Raw genomic sequence first — 24,366 nt, forward strand, 5'->3', positions numbered from 1 at the left:
GCAGAGGCCATCACATGCTCATGTGCAATTCCTATAAAAGTAGGCTGCAATATTTGCAAACAAACTCAATCACTGTATTGCAGAGACTGACAGAGAGAGAGAGAGACAGAGAGAGAGAGAGAGAGAGAGAGAGAAAAGAAATATTACCAAATTATACAAAGCAAAGGTATGTGACACTTATGTATTTACTGGCATGTAGTAGATATTATTGAAGAATAGTCTACATAATGTGAAACATTCATAAGTGGCAGCAGTACTTCTTTCTGCACAGATGTTCAGCTTAACTACTTCTTCTTGTTTCAGCTGCTCAAATTAGGGGTCACCACAGCAGATCAATTTTTTCCATTTCTTCCTGTTCTCTGCATCTTGCTCTGTTACCTGCATGTTCTCTCCCACCACATCCATAAACCTTATCTTAGGCCTCCCTCTTTTCCTGCTACCAGGCAGCTTCATCCTTAGCATCTTTTTCCCAGTATACTCTGCATCTCCCCTCAGCACATGTCCAAACCAACTTAATCTTGCCTTTCTGGCTTTGTCTCCAAACCTTCCAACCTGGACTGAGACTCTAATATGCGTATTCTTAATCCTGTCCATCCCCGTCACACCAAGTGCAAATCTTAACATCTTCAGCTCTGCCACGTCAAGCTCTAACTCATGCCTTTTTGTCAATGCCATTGTCTCCAACCCATATAACATAGCTGGTCTCACTACCCTCTTGTAGACCTTCCCTTTTAATCTTACTGGTACTCGTCTGTCACAAATCACTCCTGACACTCTTCTACACCCACTCCATTCTGCCTATACTCTCTTCACCTATCTTCCACACTCACCATTACTCTGAACTGTTGATCCCAAGTACTTAAACTCATCCACCTTCACCACCTCTACTCCCTGCATCCTCACCATTCCTGTATCCTCCCTCTCATTTATACACATATATTCTGTCTTAGTCCTGCTGACCTTCATTCCTCTTCTCTCTAGAGCATATCTCCACCTCTCCAGGGTATCCTCCACCTGTTCCCTATTCTCACTGCAGATCACAATGTCATCTACAAGCATCATAGTCCACTATTGTAGATGTTCTGCTTAACTACTGCTATGGACAATACTCTGTGTACCTGTGGGCAGTGGGACATATCTGTGAAATGTGAAGCTCAGCATTGAATGTCAAAGATCTGATCCATGTTATCTGTGTTCTGTACAGTAGTGTGGCCAATGGCTGTTGGGGGGATTAGCGCTGACATTATATAAACATGGGTGTGGCAGAACAACAAATGCATGATAGTCATATTAAAGTGTAGCTTAGCATTGACAACTGCTGTAGCAGTCTAGTATGCTTATCCTGAATCTGTTACCATATATACCCCCCAGTGTTAGTCTGTGTTCATATGTGACACCTGTTTGTGTTGCAGCAAGGCCCAACAGTTCAGCTGTGAGGTCCAGGGACTTACAACAGTGTGGACCATGTGTGTGTATGCCGCACACATACAGAGAAATATATATGTGTCATATATATTCACATCTGTATATGTGCATAGAGCAGGGGACATATTGCAACTGTTTGCGAAGGGGGGAGATATATATGTTGTTGAAGCTTAGTATGCGCATATTTGTATTTAGGTTTTAGTGTGGGACAAACAAGACAGCATACAGTGCTGGTATATGACATGTGATGGTTAAACACTGTGGGTGGTTCATTCAGTTTGCAATGTTGAAGCCTGTAAGGCCTGCTAAAGCTACCTGGGCTGTGAACACCTTCAATGCATTTATCCCAAGACTGTGTGATGTTATTAAATTACTGTACATCTTACATCCTTTGTATAATTGATATTCTCACTATGAAAGGTGAAATGTATATGTGTATATATATATATATATATATATATATATATATATATATATATATATATATATATATATATACATATATATATAGTCATACACACCTACATCTACTTGTTGCAATAGAGTCTCTGTATTGTTGACCGACTGTGATGGTCAGTATGTTTGTGAATACGTCAAAGATATGTATCTGTGGGATAGCTTACTGGGAAACAGTTTATGTTATGGTATTCTGGGTCCTTGCTTTGATCCTTGCAAAATCTGTGTATTCTGTTGCTAGGCAGAACAAGTGCTATTGCATACAGTGTGATTAAGTCCTTTGGTTTCAACTAGGGTGTGTCATTGGAGGCTAAAGCACTACATCTATGATTATTGATTGGTACCGATGTTGAATGCAAATCCTGTGTGTACTGTAGTACTAACTGAAGCTCTGGGCCTGTACAGCAAAGTATGGTGTATGTCCACATTGCTTGCATCCACTGTTTTGAGTGGTCCCTGTATTCATCACAGATTGCATTTCTCAAGATTAAGGTTGTGTAATTACTGACACAAAGTACTCTATAGTACATGCTGAAAGCTTATCTGGGTTGTCATACCTTTTTGTCCTGTAATTATGTCTGCCGTGTGTGTGGGTATGTCTGTAACATGTCCTTTGACATATGTGTGGTAATACATATAACTTACACTGATTGTGATGGATGATATATTTCTTTATACATCAGCTTGATGTATATCTGCTGTGGCTAGGTGGTGCATCATGTTAAATACAGTGTGCCAGGTACTCTTGTATAGTCTTATATAGTGATTTTATTTTGTTGCTGTGCAGAACATGGTTCATTGGATAGAGAGTGAGCAAGGCACTTTCAAGCAGTTGTGGGGTGAGCAGTGATAAGTGGCAGTTACAGTGTTTCACTCTTGGTTAGCTTATAGGTTGCTAAACTTCCATAAGCTGTGCTCACCCTTCTGAAAACCCACTTGCAAATGTTAAAATGTGCCTTATTCCATCTGTAGCCCCTGACCTCTGTTTTGGCTAGTAACAAAATAAAAAGCATTTACTAGGAAAAACCCACAACCATTCACATCACAGCATACGTGATTTGCCACTAAGCCATCTCAGATATATATATATATCATTTATGTATTCACAAACATAATCATACAACACTACAAAAAATGTACTCCAACCTGTAGATGTATGTGTGTGAGCAATTATTGTAATCTGTGCTTAGGTGCAACATATTGTATTATGTATGTAAGTTTATATATATATGGCAGTTCAGTGATATCTGTACTGTACAATGTTAAATGTGCCATATGACTTGCTCAGACATATTTTTGTATTTATGTCTTCCAGGGATCATAGCCCACCACAGGAACCCAAGTTACAGAAGGGCTGAAGATGATATCATCACTAGAATCATGATTCAGCACCACCGTGTGCTATTTTCACGAACTAGCCAGGACCAGCAGGAGCATACTGCAATGTGGCACGATCTTGTCCACAGGGTCAATGAGGTAGGCCTGCATAACTGCACATATGATCAGGTACACCACCACTGCAGTGATCTTCTCCAACATGTCCGTCAGCATGCCGCTAATGTGTGTACCGAACAACTTGCAACAGGGGTTGATGTTAGCATACACCCCCCCTCACCAAAGTGGAAGAGCTGCTCATGAGCCTGGTGGCCCCTGCCCAAAAACAACAGCAGCAGACATACACCATGATGGAGGTTGGAGCCACCCAGCAAGCACACATGGAACATGCAGGTAATATGGCATATCTGTAGACTACTGTTATCTGTATTGGTTGAGCATGCATATGTGAGATGTGAAGTTTGTCGTTCAAAGATATGGAGCCTGTTGTTGTGCAATACTGATCATTTGGAACATAAGCTGTAGCCCTGTGAATGTAAACTGTTGTTGTACTGTAAGATTGCAAATACACAGTAGCAATGCCACAGTTGTGGCCACTGACAAACTGTCTCATCTCTATGTAGGTCCCTCTGGAGTGACGTCAAGGTAGCAGACAGATGCTGGTGAGCGTGTTTTACATTTATTATTGGAAATAAAAAGTGCATGTCATAGTTAAGGTGTAGGCCATGTACACATGTAACACACCTACCCATAATGCATGTTGTGCATGTTTGGTGTAAGAGCACGCACATCTCACAAATGTGATTAGCAGCCTCAAACACATGCAATACCCAGGCCATCTCAAACAAATGTGGCTCGACTGTAGCAACCATTGGATAAGCACAGCTGATACTCAACATGCACATAACATACACATCTATGTCATACACAGAGCATTTTAACATGCTACACATAAAGGATTCCCAAACCCTCTGTAATGACACACTCCAGTATCCAAAATCTCATCCACACATTACACATAATATACCTGAGGGGTAGAGGCCTATCCTGGGGCATTTAAACACTCTGCAACACACTATACATTCATGGCAGGGAATGCTCCTTATTGGCCTCCTTACAAAATCACGTAACAACTGGTTGTGAAATGGTGAATTTAGCCAAGGTAGCACAGTACCAGCACAGCATGATTTGTGCTGGTTTGTGAAACATTTGTAGCCTAGAGTGACCACCTGATGCCTCATGATGATGGCCTATGGTACTATACCCCATCCAGTTATTGTAACCACAGTACTACACACAGCTGTCATTGCTACACACCATAATGATGTGTGTGTGCACACATATGCACCTCTAAACAGTATGCATACCAATCACCATTTGCACAACTGACACATATATGTCTTGTGATGCTTTTGAGTGGCTAAGTCATATGACACATATTGGGTATGTGTAGTGTTTAAATATGCAGCCGTGTTTTAGCATGCCATGTCATGGATGAGACGGGCATTTCCACAATATGATCTACACTCACCATATGTACTGTACATTGGGTATGTGGCCAAATGGTATTCTATCAGTTATCCATGCACCACTGATGATGTGTGAATACTCATCATGCATGTGCTAAAAACGTGTCCACAATTATTTTGCCAAAGACACAGAGGCTATCAGCACTGGATACCTATCTGACACACAGATGCACATCCATCAATGGTATGTACACCTGTGAGTTATGGTGCACAGTACATCACAGGGTTATGAATACCTGCACAGCAATGTTGTGTCCATGTATACATTGTGTTCTACGGGGAGGGCCATCACCGAATAACAAAACACATGCATCAAGGACCTTGTATACTCTTAGTAACAAGGATTGACTACACTTGCACTGCATGCTGTTGAGCAACACATGTCCTGCATGCTGACAGGTGTGATATGACTGTTTTCCTTGTGATACTGTACTCCACCATCATCTGCTATTGTGTGTATTCTGTGATTTTTGGTGTTGTGTGTCGGATTTCGGGAGGAGTGTAGTTTTGTGTGTGTGCATGTGTGCATGTGTGCATGTGTGCATGTGGTCTGAAGTCATGTTCAGGTCTTAAAGTGTATTTCCTGTTTTCCTCTCACAGGTGGCAAGGTGGGGCTGGTTCAGTACAGCAGGGAACCTGATGTCACTGAGACAGACAGTGATCATGAGGATAGGTGTGTTGAGGCACAGGCAGGTTTGTCAGGGTCTGTTGCTGGGCCACCAGTTGACAGTACACAAGTCTCCACCCCATCCATGCACACAGTCACACTGCCTGTACATCCATCATCACCATTGCCTTTAGCTGAGTGAAAGTGTACAGTTGGCACTGGCCAGGACAGTGTGGTATCTATGGCACATGTATCAGGACACAGCAGCCATAGCCTGATGTCTGGAATGGTACCACATAGGCAGATGTTCAGGGGTTCTCATCAGAGCACTGCTGGTCATCATGACCCTGGCAGACATGCCACACCACTTTCTACCAGACGCATGTTCCAGGCTGTCATGGAGGCACAGACACGAATGGAGCGGTACACCAGACAGGGTCTCAGGGCACATGATAGTATACGTGACCTAACAGGTGCCATGCGTAACTACACTGAGGTCATTGATAGACATTGGGGTGAGACATTGGATGTAGTCCACAATGTCATGTCCATGTGTCAGGACAGTGCGGGATGGCTGAGATGTCGACATGGACGTATGCCAGCAACATCACCAGCTGGAGGTCACCGTGGATGTCCAGCAAGTCACAGCCACTCCTGTATTGCCAGTACCAGCCCCAGCAATGTTGGGGGGATGTTCATAGACTGTCCTAGCAGACCACATGCACGTGGCTCTGGCCAGTCCCAGCAGGGACCTGGATCCAGTGGACATTTATCAACCTCTTCAGATAGTTCCCAATCTGGATTAATACCTAATACTGTCTGTAGCACCCCTGCCAGGCACAGGTTCCGTATCCGTGGCCAGAGACGGTTATCTGTAAAGCCTTCCAGGTACAGTCTGTAGCTGTCTCACAAAGCCCCGTATATGGCAGCCACATGGTGGAACTGTGTGCATGCAGACACACACACATAAACCAGAAACTTAGGGCAAACACATACCTGCACACATGACATCAACATTGGCTCATAACAGTACTCATGGTCCTCACACACACACTCACACACATATGTTGATTGTATGGCTCAGTGTAGGCCTCTGGCAAACCAACAACACACCCTGTACATATGATGAAACCTGTGCCACCTCCTGTCATCTATAACATTGATGCAGGAAGAGGCTATCATGGTGCTGATGCACAGGATGACTTTAATAAAGTATAGCAATGGTTGGATGTGTAGCATGTTGTCAGCAGTAAAGTGTAATGATAGCCTTGAATGTGTAGCTGAGCAGGCATGATGCATTAAAGCTGTAATTAGCAATGTTGTATTGTTTTCACCAGTGTTTATTCCAATTGTATTTTGTTTGCCCATGTGCCACTTGGCTGATGTGTGTAGTTGTGTCAGCATGCGTTATACAGTGGGCAGTAAGTGTGGGATGTGTGCAACACAGGTTTGCAGGTGTTCATTTGTGAACATGGTGGAGGTGTACTGTCTGCATGTACATGCATATTGGAACATGGGCAGGGTGACATGCCCTGTACTGGCCAGTGTTAACACTCCATAGTTTCTATTGGGGGGCAGTATGCATTGTACAACACACATTGTGGAACTTGAGTACGCATGTGTGTGTATGACACGGGTTGACATTGTGCTGTGGATGATGCTGTTGTTGCTATCTGCCATTGGTTTGCATTACTAAGGTTAACACTGTCCCAGCTGCATAATCCTTTGGTAATGCACATTGTTCACCTACATGGTTGCATGGATCGTGCTATCACAAACACAAGAAATTCTCACTTATACAGTAAAAGTGCATTAGTCTCATGGACCCCTGCCATAAACTAAATATATAATAGAAGGTGTGAAGTTGTACCAAAAAAGAGTTACATACCAAGAAAGGATAACATCTCTGGTTAGTATCATTGGGAAAATACAAGCCCTCATTAATCATACAAGGCAAGCTTCAAAATACAAATTGGCAAGGATTCCAAAGACAACACTAAAGCTTTTTTTAATGTCATTTATAATCTACAGGGGAAATCTCAGATTGGGTCACAGTTAATCTAAATTGTCACAAAGTACACTTATCTGACTGACATTACCAATATCTTGTCAGACAGTTTGAATGTGGATTTCACCACTCTGTCGTTACACAAGGGCCACATTTCCAGACCTGAAGAATGTAAAACCTGATGATTCATAGACACTCTAGTTAAAACATCTCTTTACCAAAGTCCAAACCACAGCGGCAATGGTACAGGACAGTGTCTCTGGTTGTGTCATACGCAATCTGACATATGAAGTCACCACTCACCTAAACACTCTGTTCAGATGCAGACTCTATACAGGTTACATACTTGTGGAATCACGCATGGTAATGATGTTCCCAGTCCACAAGGGTTGAGCTACAACTTCTTCTTCTTCTTCTTCTCCTTGCGGATGCTCCCATTAGGGGTCTCCACAGTAGATCATCTGTTTCCATTTCTTCCTGCCCTCTGCATCTTGTGCTGTCACACCATCCACCTGCATGTCCTCTCTCACCACAGCCATAAACCTCATCTTAGGCATTCCTCTTTTCCTGTTACCTGGTGGCTTCATCCTTAGCATCTATTTCACAATATACTCTGCATCCCTCCTCAGCACATGTACAAACCAATGTAATCCTGCCATCCTACTAACCTTCACATCTGGGCTGACCCTCTAATATATTTATTCCTAATCTTGTACACCCTCGTCACACCCAGTGCAAATGATAACATAAATTGATTAAGGGTAGAACTACAACATATCCTGGAAACTCTCACCCTAATAAGCCAGACAAATGTTATCTGGAAGGCTATGGAGCACAGCATTATGGAACTCATTAACAGAGACATTATGAACCTGCAAACACTGCACCATACCCACTTAGGTTCTCTAAAAGCCAAATCATGGCTCCTACACCTTGTAGACTTCAAGCCAGTTAACAAGACTATAGGTGAGGGAGGGGAGGTCCACACATCCAAGCTATATCTCACCAGCAATTCCTACCCATCCCACATTCTGGTATTATACATAACCTCAAAAGACTGACCATAAACGATTGTTAGATGATGGATTGACAACTGACGCACAGATGTAGGACACACAGTAATATTTGCTGCCTCCATGTACAATTCTATGCCAGTAACAAGTGGTATTCACCTGAACTCAGTCCTGGGACCACTCCTGTTTGGCATATAGCTTTCCTAGGTACAAGCAAACACAGTAGGGATACGTCTGCCCACATCTGATGAAAATGCATACTGTGGGCTATACTTTATTCTCCAGATGACACACACATCCTCCAAAAGGGTGTCATAGAAACAGATACCTGATGTCAAAATCATGCTGTAAAGCTATAAGCCAAAGAAAGCATAGTTATCCACTTTTAGAAAATAAAGTATCCCCAGAGTACCACATAGGTAGTAGCCCCCAAAATGTGGAACAGGTACTAATGTATGCATAGAGCCATGTGTTTAGTCATCTCTCCTTTGATAATCACATTACCAAAGAGTTTTGGAAATCCCTCTGTGGAGCACATAAGCAATAAAGGGTTTGCATGCAGATCCACAGAGGTTGTTGCACACCTATAATGATTAATCATCTTTTCCAGGCTTTGTTTGCTTTGGAACAGGATTCAAATATACCTCAAGCATAAACCCTCACTCACACTCTTCAACAGAAACCGTGTTGAGTGGATGTGAAACAGAATATGCAGCCCAGGGATCACTGCAGTGGCTAAGCTTGTCACAAGCATACAGAAGTGACCTAAGGTCTGGAAAGCACCAGCATGCTCTGGCAAAGATAACTGATGCATTCATGGAGAAAGCAGAGTACCCACCTATGAAATAATTGAGGTCACATGTATGTATATGGCTTTGCCCGACAGCTACCTTACATGTGTTATGCACATACAATTGTCATTGTGATATGTCATACACTAGAAAAATCAAAACCCACTCTACATTGATCAATGGTGTCTCACACAGTTAGCAAGAGCAGGATTCAAACTCCTACCTAACTACCTTATGATGCTACAGCAGTACAAATTTACACAATGTGCTATACACATTACTGGGAATGCACCTTCCCACAGGTATATTTGTAGGATGGTGACATCATCAGACTTGACAAAGATGAGTATATCACTTTTAAGGGGTGTGAGTAGTCTCCAAAAAGGTTACTCTCTCCTCAGGGAGACACACATACTCATACACAGTTGGCAAGTGCAGGATTCAAATCCCTACCTAACAACATTATGATACTACAGCAGTACGCACTTACATGACGCGCTATACACATTACTGGGATTTTATCTTCCCACAGGTGTATTTGTAGGATGGTGACATCATCAGACTTGACAAAGATGAGTATATCACTTTTAAGGGGTGTGAGTAGTCTCCAAAAAGGTTGTTCCCTCCCCAGGGAGAAACACACACCGTTGGCAAGTGCAGGATTCAAACCCCTACCTAACTACACTATGATACTACAGCAGTATGCATTTACATATTACTAGGTTTTCACCTTCCCACAGGGATATTTGTAGGATGGTGACATCATCAGACTTGACAAAGATGAGTATATCACTTTTAAGGGGTGTGAGTAGTCTCCAGAAAGATTGCTCCCTCCCCATGGAGACACACACAGTTGGCAAATGCAGGATTCAAGCCCCTATCTAATTACATTATGATATTACAGCAGTACGCATTTACACAACACGCTGTACACATTACTGGGATGTCATCTTCTCACAGGTGTATTTGTAGGATGGTGACATCATTAGACTTGACAAAGATGAGTATATCACTTTTAAGGTAGAGCCTTTATTATAGGTTCATAGGTTCGGTAGAGCCTTTATTATAGGTTCATAGGTTCATACTAGGCTATCTGCCCTAGGGCATTTATAAGCCTAGCCAGAATGTGTTTGGCTTTCGCCACCCATTTTAAATTTATTTTGCTATGCCCTTTTTCGAGGTTAGTAAGAACAGACTTTAGGAAGATATTTTTTAAAATGAAAATCCAAAAATTTGTTCACTCTTTCAACAAAAGAACCTGTACCAGAAATAATAGGTCTTCCTGGCAGGTATTAGATGGGGAGGATGCATACTACTTGCATGCAAAAAGTTGTTAACCGCTGTTGGTTTCCTAAAAGGTTTATATTGAACCAAATTATCCTTTCCTATATAAAATTCTACATCCAAAAAAGGCATGTTATTTTGAGAAGTCTGTGCTATAAATTTCAACCCATGAGTGTTACCATTCAGATCTTCCATGAACATATCAAATAAAGTAATGTCTCTCCTACAAACAAAAATAAGATCATCAATGTAACGTCTGTAAAAGACAACATTGTTCACAAAAAACCTATTTTGAAACATAAATTCTTTTTCAAATTCACCCATATAGATTACTGCATAAGTAGGGGCAAATGCTGCCCCATAGCAGTACTTAACTTGCAGAAAGAAGTCCTTCTTCCACATAAAGTAATTGTGAGTCAAACTAAATTCCAATAAACACATCAAAAACATTGTACGTGGTCTTTCACCCATCATTTTCATCATAGCTTCCATACCCCATCTTTTATTAATATTAGTGTATAAAGATGATACATCAACAGTCGCCCAATAGAAGTCTTCTTTCCACTTTACCCCACGTAATGCAGGACATACCTCTCCAGTATTTTTAACATGAGAACAGACTTTAGGAAGATATTTTTTAAAATGAAAATCCAAAAATTTGTTCACTCTTTCAACAAAAGAACCTGTACCAGAAATAATAAGTCTTCCTGGCAGGTCCGTCATGCTCTTATGTATTTTGGGGATGATATAAATACATGGGTGATGAGGTTGTTTAACTATTAACTTACTAACATCTCGGCTAGTAAAAAACCCTAACCTTTCACCTTTTTCCAGTAGTTCAAGGAATTCATCTGAATATACATGTAAGGGGTTACTATCCAATTTAACATATGTATCTTCTCCCAGCAAGGTACTGATAATATTATCATATTTATCAGTATCCATAATCACCCAATTACCCCCTTTGTCAGCTGGCTTAACTGTAATCTTATCTAGCTTAATTCTCAGTTCCTTTAAAGCCATCCATTCACATTTATTAAGATGAAATGCCCTGTTTTGTCTGCAAAAAATCTCAAATGCTTTTTCAATACTGGAACAAGCTACATGTTCAAACGCACTTATAGCCGCACAACATTTGGGAGGACTGAATGTGCTATCACTCGAAAAGTTGGGTACATCAATACACCCATAACCCCCTCCATAACCTTCATTCACACATGGGTTAACATAATCAACAATACATTCATTTACATTTTCATTAAAAAAACTGTCATCATAGTCATAAATACTTAAATTCAGTAAATCATCCTCTGGCTGAATATTACTCTCTCTTTCAGCTTTAGAAATACATTCACTTTCAGAGAAAAACACTCTCAAATTAAGTTTGCGGACGAACTTCCGAACGTCCACTAGTATCTCAGCCAATTGTGGTAACTTAGTCGGCACAAATTTAGTGCCTTTAGAAAGCAAACTAACCATATCATCAGACAAAACCAAACCAGAAAGGTTTACCACATTAACATTGTTATTGTTGCAACAAGAATTGTCAGTTTGTACTAAAGAATCAGCCACATAGTCCAAAACAACATCAGCGACACTTTCTAAGTTAATGTCATCAGTCCCATCTTTAATAGTTTCTTCCAGTCTAACATCTACAAAATGTCTAGAGTTACAAGAAGCCGATAGTTCAAGAGGCCGTAAAAAACTTACTTCATGTTTTTTGAGAAGGGCGGAGCATTGTCGGTAACGCTTACCTTCCCTTGATTTCTTCCAGACCAGGTCTGCATGCTCGAATGAAATTTCCGAGCAGTCTGTTCTCCCCTCCGGTTCTCCATACCACCTCCACTAGAAACATCCGAAGCATCATCATCAAAAGATACTCTCTTGCAACTTCCACCAGTCTCAACAGATGAGCAGGACGACGCATCCTCACTTCCGGTAGTACTTTTCTTATGCTTCGGCTGAAAACGACGCCCCCTCCGTGGCCAATTATATACTTCATTTCTTTCAAAATCTTTTATGTCTCGATTTAATTTGGTCTTCTTCTGATTCATAACATCATTTTCGGCTTTAACAGTTTTTTCATTAATGATTTTAAAGTTGGACTGAATAACATTCAATGAAATTTTGTTCATCAATTCTTGTTGTAAGTCAACAATTTTTTTGCGTAAATTTTCAATAGTCCTATCATTTCTTCTAATAAGAATCCTCAGCCACATTAGCGAACATTCTTGTGCAGCCTGCCTCCACTCTGACAGTAAGTCATTTTCCTCTTCACCAAAACCACCAGCTGGTAGTTTGTCAATGTGCAATCCCCTAGGGGTAATATTAAGAGCCACATATTTTTCCAATAGTTTAGAATCATAAAAAATAGTCACTTTTTTAACCATTAAATGTTCCAAACGAACAAACTCCTCTGAATGTGACTCAGCAATGCTCATAGACCACAAATCTGAGGCAGCCAATTTATGCTCTCTCTCCTTCAACAGTTCAGCAAAAAGAAAATTCTCACCAGCTTGACTCCTTTCAGAAGAATTCTACATGACAAAAACATATACTCCAACTCCAACACCAACAGCTGAAAATACACCAAAAATCAAAAGGAGTCAAGTAATAGGATGAAAGAAAATGTTCATTTAATACATCCGTCCTGGTACCTCGGCATTCGCCTTCAGTGGAGCAAATAACCATACAAACTCATCCCATTTTATATACACATCAATTAGTTCCTCATTAACTTCATTAACCCTTAAACTTCCAACCATCCCAATGTGCACAATAAATACATCTTTACTAACCAATAAATAAACTTTAAACACCTACATTAAATACAAAAAATATTTACTGTGTATATTAATTAAATACAGAAATACAAAAATGCAAAATGCAAAAAGCTGAACTGTAAGGAATATATAAATATATTCAAAATTTAAGTAAAACTCAAATGCTTAACAAAATAGGGACAGCATAAATGACATAAAGCTCATATTATCAAACCACTATCTAAATTCATTCCTCTGGAGTATAAAGTATGATACCCCAGAATCATTTTATGTTCTAACCTACTAAGTTCGGTCTTAAAGCTACCTGCACAAAAATGTGCTCCCGCCAGTACACTATAAAAAAACCCATCTGTATTACCATTATGCATGTTAACAAAATGAGATGCTACAGGACTCTCCATATTACCCCTCCTAAGATCCCCCAAATTTTCCAAAATGTGCACCTTAACCTTCCTTGTGGATTTTGCATTTTTGTATTTCTGTATTTAATTAATATACACAGTCAATATTTTTTGTATTTAATGTAGGTGTTTAAAGTTTATTTATTGGTTAGTAAAGATGTATTTATTGTGCACATTGGGATGGTTGGAAGTTTAAGTGTTAATGAAGTTAATGAGGAACTAATTGATGTGTATATAAAATGGGATGAGTTTGTATGGTTATTTGCTCCACTGAAGGCGAATGCCGAGGTACCAGGACGGATGTATTAAATGAACATTTTCTTTCATCCTATTACTTGACTCCTTTTGATTTTTGGTGTATTTTCAGCTGTTGGTGTTGGAGTTGGAGTATATGTTTTTGTCATAGAGAATTCTTCTGAAAGGAGTCAAGCCGGTGAGAATTTTCTTTTTGCTGAACTGTTGAAGGAGAGAGAGCGTAAATTGGCTGCCTCAGATTTGTGGTCTATGAGCATTGCTGAGTCACATTCAGAGGAGTTTGTTCATTTGGAACGTTTAATGGTTAAAGAAGTGACTATTTTTTATGATTCTAAACTATTGGAAAAATATGTGGCTCTTAATATTACCCCTAGGGGATTGCACATTGACAAACTACCAGCTGGTGGTTTTGGTGAAGAGGAAAATGACTTACTGTCAGAGTGGAGGCAGGCTGCACAAGAATGTTCGCTAATGTGGCTGAGGATTCTTATTAGAAGAAATGACAGGACTATTGAAAATTTGCGCAAAAAAATTGTTGACTTACAACAAGAATTGATGAACAAAATTTCATTGAATGTTATTCAGTCCAACTTTAAAATCATTAATGAAAAAACTGTTAAAGCCGAAAATGATGTTATGAATCAGAAGAAGACCAAATTAAATCGGGACATAAAAGATTTTGAAAGAAATGAAGCATATAATTGGCCACGGAGGGGGCGTCGTTTTCAGCCGAAGCATAAGAGACGTACTACCGGAAGTGAGGATGCGTCGTCCTGCTCATCTGTTGAGACTGGTGGAAGTCGCAAGAGAGTATCTTTTGATGATGATGCTTCGGATGTTTCTAGTGGAGGTGGTATGGAGAACCGGAGGGGAGAACAGACTGCTCGGAAATTTCATTCGAGCATGCAGACCCGGTTTGGAAGAAATCAAGGGAAGGTAAGCGTTACCAACAACGCTCCGCCCTTCTCAAAAAACATGAAGTAAGTTTTTTACGGCCTCTTGAACTATCGGCTTCTTGTAACTCTAGACATTTTGTAGATGTTAGACTGGAAGAAACTATTAAAGATGGGACTGATGACATTAACTTAGAAAGTGTCGCTGATGTTGTTTTGGACTATGTGGCTGATTCTTTAGTACAAACTGACAATTCTTGTTGCAACAATAACAATGTTAATGTGGTAAACCTTTCTGGTTTGGTTTTGTCTGATGATATGGTTAGTTTGCTTTCTAAAGGCACTAAATTTGTGCCGACTAAGTTACCACAATTGGCTGAGATACTAGTGGACATTCGGAAGTTCGTCCGCAAACTTAATTTGAGAGTGTTTTTCTCTGAAAGTGAATGCATTTCTAAAGCTGAAAGAGAGAGTAATATTCAGCCAGAGGATGATTTACTAAATTTAAGCATTTATGACTATGATGACAGTTTTTTTAATGAAAATGTAAATGAATGTATTGTTGATTATGTTAACCCATGTGTGAATGAAGGTTATGGAGGGGGTTATGGGTGTATTGATGTACCCAACTTTTCGAGTGATAGCACATTCAGTCCTCCCAAATGTTGTGCGGCTATAAGTGCGTTTGAACATGTAGCTTGTTCCAGTATTGAAAAAGCATTTGAGATTTTTTGCAGACAAAATAGGGCATTTAATCTTAATAAATGTGAATGGATGGCTTTAAAGGAACTGAGAATTAAGCTAGATAAGATTACAGTTAAGCCAGCTGACAAAGGGGGTAATTGGGTGATTATGGATACTGATAAATATGATAATATTATCAGTACCTTGCTGGGAGAAGATACATATGTTAAATTGGATAGTAACCCCTTACATGTATATTCAGATGAACTCCTTGAACTACTGGAAAAAGGTGAAAGGTTAGGGTTTTTTACTAGCCGAGATGTTAGTAAGTTAATAGTTAAACAACCTCATCACCCATATATTTATATCATCCCCAAAATACATAAGAGCATGACGGACCTGCCAGGAAGACCTATTATTTCTGGTACAGGTTCTTTTGTTGAAAGAGTGAACAAATTTTTGGATTTTCATTTTAAAAAATATCTTCCTAAAGTCTGTTCTCATGTTAAAAATACTGGAGAGGTATGTCCTGCATTACGTGGGGTAAAGTGGAAAGAAGACTTCTATTGGGCGACTGTTGATGTATCATCTTTATACACTAATATTAATAAAAGATGAGGTATGGAAGCTATGAAGAAAATGATGGGTGAAGGACCACGTACAATGTTTTTGATGTGTTTATTGGAATTTAGTTTGACTCACAATTACTTTATGTGGAAGAAGGACTTCTTTCTGCAAGTTAAGGGTACTGCTATGGGGGCAGCATTTGCCCCTACTTATGCAGTAATCTATATGGGTGAATTTGAAAAAGAATTTATGTTTCAAAATAGGTTTTTTGTGAACAATGTTGTCTTTTACAGACGTTACATTGATGATCTTATTTTTGTTTGTAGGAGAGACATTACTTTATTTGATATGTTCATGGAAGATCTGAATGGTAACACTCATGGGTTGAAATTTATAGCACAGACTTCTCAAAATAACATGCCTTTTTTGGATGTAGAATTTTATATAGGAAAGGATAATTTGGTTCAATATAAACCTTTTAGGAAACCAACAGCGGTTAACAACTTTTTGCATGCAAGTAGTATGCATCCTCCCCATCTAATACCTGCCAAGAAGACCTATTATTTCTGGTACAGGTTCTTTTGTTGAAAGAGTGAACAAATTTTTGGATTTTCATTTTAAAAAATATCTTCCTAAAGTCTGTTCTTACTAACCTCGAAAAAGGGCATAGCAAAATAAATTTAAAATGGGTGGCGAAAGCCAAACACATTCTGGCTAGGCTTATAAATGCCCTAGGGCAGATAGCCTAGTATGAACCTATGAACCTATGAACCTATAATAAAGGCTCTACCGGAAGGGGAATTTAAGAGAATTCTAAGGAACACCTCAGATCCAGATTTGTGGGATGAAGCCTGTGATGAAATTTTCACTATGCTTTCATCCAGAGGATATGAAAAGGTTGTACTTTCTAAAATTAAAAATAGGTTATGTGGAGCTCCATTTTCAAGATGGGGAGGTTATAAGTATGATCATAGCCAGTCTTCTATTATATCTGTGCAGGAAGATATATTTTTTCTATCTAGATATTCTAATTTTTCAGTGGTAGTTGAAAATATTCTTAGGGCTTGTGGCATGTTGTCTGTGATGATATACATTTTGGGCATTTGTTCCCTAAGAGTATCATTTTTTTCAATTGGTAGATATAATAATTTGAAAGAACTACTGAAATGAAAATTGGAATGTTCAACTGACAATAATGTTGGCATGCGAAGTTGTGGCCGCTGTTTGGTTTGTCATAAATTTAAAAACTTGCATGGAATGAGAATAAATGGTAAAAGGTATATAGCTTTTGAGAAGTTTGATTGCTTGTCATCTGGGGGTCATTTATATTTTGGGGTGTGATTGTGTCGTACCCCGATAGTACATTTGACAAACCACCAGGAAGGTTAAGGTGCGCATTTTGGAACATTTGGGGTATATTATGAGGGGTAATATGGAGAGTCCTGTAGCATTTCATTTTGTTAACATGCATAATGGTAATACAGATGGTTTTTTTATAGTGTACTGGCAAGTCCACATTTTTGTGCAGGTAGCTTTAAGACTGAACTTAGTAGGTTAGAACATAAAATTATTCTGGGGTATCATACTTTATACCCCAGAGGAATGAATTTAGATAGTGGTTTGATAATATGAGCTTTATGTCATTTATGCTGTCCCTATTTTGTTAAGCATTTGAGTTTTACTTAAATTTTGAATATATTTATATATTCCTTACAGTTCAGCTTTTTGCATTTTGAATTTTTGTATTTCTGTATTTAATTAATATACACAGTCAATATTTTTTGTATTTAATGTAGGTGTTTAAAGTTTATTTATTGGTTAGTAAAGATGTATTTATTGTGCACATTGGGATGGTTGGAAGTTTAAGGGTTAATGAAGTTAATGAGGAACTAATTGATGTGTATATAAAATGGGATGAGTTTGTATGGTTATTTGCTCCACTGAAGGCGAATGCCGAGGTACCAGGATGGATGTATTAAATGAACATTTTCTTTCATCCTATTACTTGACTCCTTTTGATTTTTGGTGTATTTTCAACTGTTGGTGTTGGAGTTGGAGTATATGTTTTTGGTTCAATACTATGACTATAGTGCACAGTATCCTGAGTTCGAGCCTTGTCACTGTTTTTATTTTCCTGCTCGGCAGACCTGACTGGTTAAGGAACAGTAAAGCAGGTGTGAGCGTTTTTACCCAACTTTGCTCAACTTTGCCCGATGTTGCCCAACTTTGCTCAACATTGCCCAACGTTGCCCAACATTGCTCAATGTTGCCCGACGTTGCCCGACATTGCGCTGGTTAGCATGGTGTGCTGCTATGTGCAATTGTATTTAAATATGCTCAATACTGGTAAAATGTGCTTAGCAGTGCTTTATATTGCTTAAAATAGCACACTCATGCCTCAGGTGGTGCTGCAGGGCTGCTTATGTCGGATGCACATAGTACACTCCCTATAGATGTTTGAAAACAGGTAGTGTCAAGTTAGGCATCCCTTTTACTGTATGTGTGAGTTAGAGAGAGGTGTCATTTCCAGGGTTCCTACTGAGTCAGTGTATGTGCTATGCGTTGCCTCTTTTCCAAGGCCAGGGCATACTGGGCATGCCTCCTTCTGCCTACTGGGGCAGGCTCAGGTTGTTCCTCCTCCAAGTCACACTGTACCCGTGCAGGCCTTGGCAATGGTGGGGGGCTGTTTGGCCCTACCCCATGCTGTTCCTGCTGCAGCTGTTTCCGCAGGATCATACTGTGTAGCATGGCACATACCATAACATTTTGGGTACATGTAGTTGGTGAGTACTGCAAGGCTCCACCAGATGTGTCCAGACACCTGAACCATGACTTGAGCATCCCAAACACACGCTCAGTTATGTTTATTGTTTATGCGTGTGCCTCATTATGGAGTTCTTGTTCAGGTGTGTGTGCATTTCTCATGGGTGTCATCAGCCACGGCTCCAGTGCGTATCCAGCATCCCCCACTAGGTGACCATCAGGGATGTCCTCATTGGCAAATCTCAGGTACAGCTGCGTCAGATGCCAGTTGTGGGAATCTTGATAGCTTCCAGGGCAGCCAGCACACACATTCATTATTATGCCCTGGGCATCGCACACGACCTGGCAGTTGATGGAGGGGAAGCCCTTGTGGTAGATGTAGACCTTACCCCACTCACCGGGTGGTACTTTGATGCATATGTGCATGCAGTCTATTGTACCCACTACCTCAGGGTATTATGCTATTTGGTGGAAAAGATGCATATTGCTGGCCAATGCCTCACAGGAATTGGGGAAATATACGTGGTCACCGGCATGTGCTGACATGGCATCCAGGAACTGGTGGAGTACCCTGGATGATGATGCCTGCGAAATCCCCATCATATCACCAGTTGGGCTTTGGAAGGTACCTGTAGCTAGTATTCTTAGGCCAACACATACCTTGGTATCCACTGGGATGGGTTCCCCTCTGTTGGTTCTGTGTGCGAGGCATGGCCTGCACAGCTCTACAATTTGCTGTAGGAGGTCTCTGTCCACCCTATAGTGCTCTACTATCTCCAGCTCATGTAGCCCCTGGTAGGTTACCCTGGGTCTGTACACTCTTCTCTGTCTCCTCACTGTGGGTTGCTCATCAGCATTCACAACATCACCACCCTCAGCACCTTGCACATGTTGGTTTATGATAGCAAGAGCAGCCCATAACATTTTGTCTGACTTAAGCTTTTTAAGCGTTCCCTCTTTGTATACTGCAGTGTTGCAGAGTTCTTAAGAAAAAACAGAGGAGAATGGTGTTTGCAGAGTTTAAAGTGCTGGGCTGGGCTGGGCTAGTCTGTGGCCTGTGTAATTGGGTGATTCTGATATATTTCACCTGGCAGCTCTGCTGGTTCTCCTTGGTTAACTTCCTACTACTTATTTTCCTTCCTTTTGCCTTTCTGTTTAGGCTTGGGAGGCGGCGCCGCACAAACAAGCGCAAGCGCGTTCACATGCACGCACATACGCGCACAAAAGCGTACATGCTGTGTGCATGTTTGCAATGAGTTTCCTATCTTATAACAGTGTGCACCTTAGGTTTGAGGTTTTCAAATAGGACAACTGTAGGCACGCCTCTTGCAATCCTGAACAACTCAGGGCAAACACAATCCACTGTGCTCCAATTAGCTTACAGCCTGTCTGACACACCCCCTCCTGATGTCACCTATATTCAGCTCTTCTACTCACCTACGCCTACTCTTAGACTCTTGGGACATGCCTCACATGTTGGGGAATATTGGGATTCACTATCCTTATTCTCATTTGCATAGTATTGCCTAGTAATGCATGGTTACATCTCTCACACTGAGATTCCCCCCTTAGCAACCACTAGTCAGTGGCCATGTTGTCTTCAGCCTGCCATTCACTTGCATGGCAGAATAAACTTTTTAGTGAAAATGCCTATGTTTGGCTTTTTTAAAATTATTTTCTTGTTTTTATAAGCAAGCACATTTGCGCGGTGCTGCGCTATGCTTAAACATCGGAGATCGGGGGAAAAAAAGTTACATTTTTTATATTTTTAAACATTTTAAAATGCCAAGGGCCTTATATTTGGCCATTGGCCTGCTTCCTCAACTGTATGCATCCTTTATTTGGAGCTGTCATAGCTCCATTTAGCTATTTGCAGAAATGTACTGAGTTACCAACAGAGTACATTTCTGTAGCTAGCACTAATCTTCCATGGACAGGTATGTGTTTCCTGGATCGCAAATTTACATCATTTGCATGGCTTTCATCAGCAAATGAGGTAATTTGCATACCATGATGCTGTCCGTGCAAGAGTAGCTTTAGCAGCTCTCGTGCATGCTCCTGCCGGCTGTTCCTGGATCGCATGACAGACATATTGCCGGCGTGAGCTCCTACATTCTTCTTGCACTCCGTGCAAGCGTTCGTGAATCCGGGGGATTATTTAAGAAGAGTAAGTATTTTCATTCTTAAATAATGTCATTGTATAATAGCAATACCTGACTCCGTAGTGTGGTATATTGAAGATTTACGCATGGTTGGGTTTATTTAATCGCTTGGCCTTCACCCTCATGATTAAACCACACCAGCTATGGGTAAATCTTCAATATACCACTCCAACGTCATCGGTTATTGCTACATTGTCTTATGTCTTCTCTTTACAGATGAAGCAGAGATCTCCTATAACAGGAGGCAACATAAAGAAACACTTAGAAAGACTCTATGAGTCTGCTGGTAAGTCTGAATAAAGAAATAAATAGTGTTGTGTGTTTAACTTATCTCACTAATAATATGTATATAAATGGGGAAATGCTTAATTAAGAATAATTCATAAAGAACTGTAACTGATGCACTAGAGTTCATTTGATACAAATCTGTAAGCAAGGGTGATACATGCCAGCATATGCATGCAGTATTTGTATCTTTAAGTGGTTTTTATTAGTGCATATAAAGAAATTATTGATAGATATTGGTGTAGTAGTCCTTGCAGTAATGTACTGAATGCAAGCTCTTCCTTCCACGTGCTCCATCTCTTAATATACTAACTCTGTGATTACCTAGCAAATTAGGCAAGTTAAAACTTCATTATCCTCACTATTCTGTGATCACAACACAGATCTCTGCTGTCTCATAATAACTTTCCACACTTACAGCACCCCAAAGCCCCCACGCTCATTAAACACAAAACAGAACACACAAAAAACATCTGAGCTCCCCTACCTTATGATCTAGCATTATCTCAGTCATTTAAATGCAACATTAATTCATCTGTTAAAAATCATTTAACAATGTAGGGTAATCCCACCTCATCAGTATCTAAGAGGACCATGTGTCAAAATTACGTTTCTTCAGCATTTAGAAATCAGTTTCTTCTGTATTTATGGAATTGATAGTGGGACTTTTCTTAGCATACTCATAAACTGAGATATTTCAGAACTGTAAGATTTCTCAATATTATTGTATATTTATTCACTACTTCTTGCATCATTCATTTATTTTATAGATCCAAATTCTGTTTTTCTCATCTGGGAGAAAATGCTGTTGTAGTCTAGCAGTGGATCTGTTGAGTGAAAAATCCATTGCTAAGCAGTTTGCTACTATTGATGCTAAGTGAGCAAATGTTTTCTTCTCACTGACTACACATTAATAACGGTTCTAGTACAGTGAGGCAGATGCCATACATTGCAGAAACAGCATAGTTCCTACTCTGTGGTAAACAAGGTAAGGTGAATAGTTTTCCAAATATGTACTTTCCTGATCTTCTACAATTGCACTGTGGCAGCCCCAATGCAATGATTGCTAACATCTTTCTTTTCCTTGTAGTTTCCTGAGGCCTGGCTATATGACAGTCTGACCTATGCCAGGTCAGATATAAGGACAATTGGCCTTTATTTTGGTACATTTTCCTTTTTAATTGAACTTTCTTTTTGCTATTCACTCAGTACAAGACAATGAATATGTTGCAGCAAAATATGTCTAGCAATACAGAGTGTACTTATTTTTGTTAACAAGTTCTTATTTTATGTTGCAATGATATCGTCTTATTGTAGGTTTTGCAGGAAAGATATCTAAAAATGTGGAAAAAATGAACATTGCAACAATCACTTCATGTTTACAGCAACCCAGCAGCAACAGTGAACAATACTTCAACATAAATAATCCTTCGTTATTCCTTCGTTATTATTATTTGTTGGGTTTAACCCTGGAGCACTTAAGGACAGGTGGGAAAAATTGATCCTTAAGGGTCTGTTGTCCTCTTCTGCTGGGACTGCAGTCCCTTCTTCCCCTGCGGGAAAAGCAGTGGCTGCTGTTGCTTCTTCTTCCTCCCCAGCCTCTGGGACACGCACTCCCGCCAAGAGGCCCGGGGAGGGGGATCAATCTAAAAAGGACCGGTCTCACAAGCAATCCCCCGACATACCCATGTTGCAGCATGGCCTTACACCTACTGAGAGTTCCTCTACAAATATCACAAATTTACAACTGGTTAAGGTTCATATGCAGCTCTGCTGCTAGAGAGCATTCGTGTCTGCCCATTTTGCTCCACTTTAAATAATTGACACCTTAATCTTTAAGCAGTTGTACATGAACTAATGCATGTGTGTAGGAATGCTTTTCATTTGTAAATCTTTTCTCAAAGTTTAAGCTTTTTTTCAGCATGTTCTGTTGCATCTAACCTTCTGAACCATCTCTAATATGTGCAAGTCACACACTCTCCATACTTTTGCCAGAAATCTGGAACAGCATTCTTGATGTGATGTATGGACTGCCCACTCGAACATCTTTTCTGGCAAGGCTAAAGTCCTGTCATTTTGTTAATCTATATGCAGATATTTTTGCTGCCACCTAAGCCTACAACATTTCCCGAACTGTCCCTGTTTAATAGATTAATAAATGTCAACAACTATTAGAGTGCCACCACTGTGCGTTTGTGCTTCCTTACTAGATGGAACTGCTATTATCAGTACTTGCTTCGCTTTGTGAAATTGAAAACTGGCTAAACAACTACCAACTGATACTAACCCCCCAAAAAACACAGTTAATGTTATTCCATTCAACCAAACACAATGACCCCCTTCTTTTTTCATTCTCTCATTCTCTCAGCCAGTAACAACCTCATCACCCCAGTAGCTGAGGCCAAACTCCTAGGCGTCACAAATGATCAGCAACTTAAATAAAACAAACACATATCTCAAAAGTACACAAGAAGCTAGGATGCCTCTATCGTAGCAAACCATTCCTAACCCCCCCCCCCGAGTCTAGAACGACTGTAGCCAGGTCTCATCTCCTATCATCATTACTGTATGCCTCTCCAGTTCTAACCAACATTAATAAAATAAAACGGACCTGACCCAAACTCTCCATATGCTACAGTAAAATACCTAGGTTTGTAGCCAGTGCCAAATCCCATTCCCACCACTACCAATCCCTACTTAAACTACACTGGTTGGAATTTCCAAATTTACTACACTATCACCAACTCATCATAGCTCATCAAATTCTTTACCAGACAGGCAAAACCCCTGCCCTAGCTGGCATGTTAAGTTTCCACAACTCCAACAGGACATTACGATCCAGTAACAAATCCCTGACTGAAGTCAATCCATGCAAGAATAGCTCTGGAGAAGTCCTATTCTCCTATGAAGTCGCAAAAGCATGAGACACCCTCCCTCCCAACCTCAGGCTACAAAATTGCACAACCATATTTAATAACCTCCTTAAATCACACCTTTATGCTAACCCTATTTGCATCTGCAATGACCCCACCTGAATCCTCACCCCACTGTAGGAAACCTACCCCCTAAGCTCTGATGTTCACTTTACACTGACACCTGTGTGCATAAAACACTCTGTAAATGTT

The sequence above is a fragment of the Protopterus annectens genome, chromosome 3.part1 (genome assembly GCF_019279795.1).
Source record: "Protopterus annectens isolate FY-2018-M chromosome 3.part1, PAN1.0, whole genome shotgun sequence".
Taxonomy (NCBI): Eukaryota; Metazoa; Chordata; order Ceratodontiformes; family Protopteridae; genus Protopterus; species Protopterus annectens.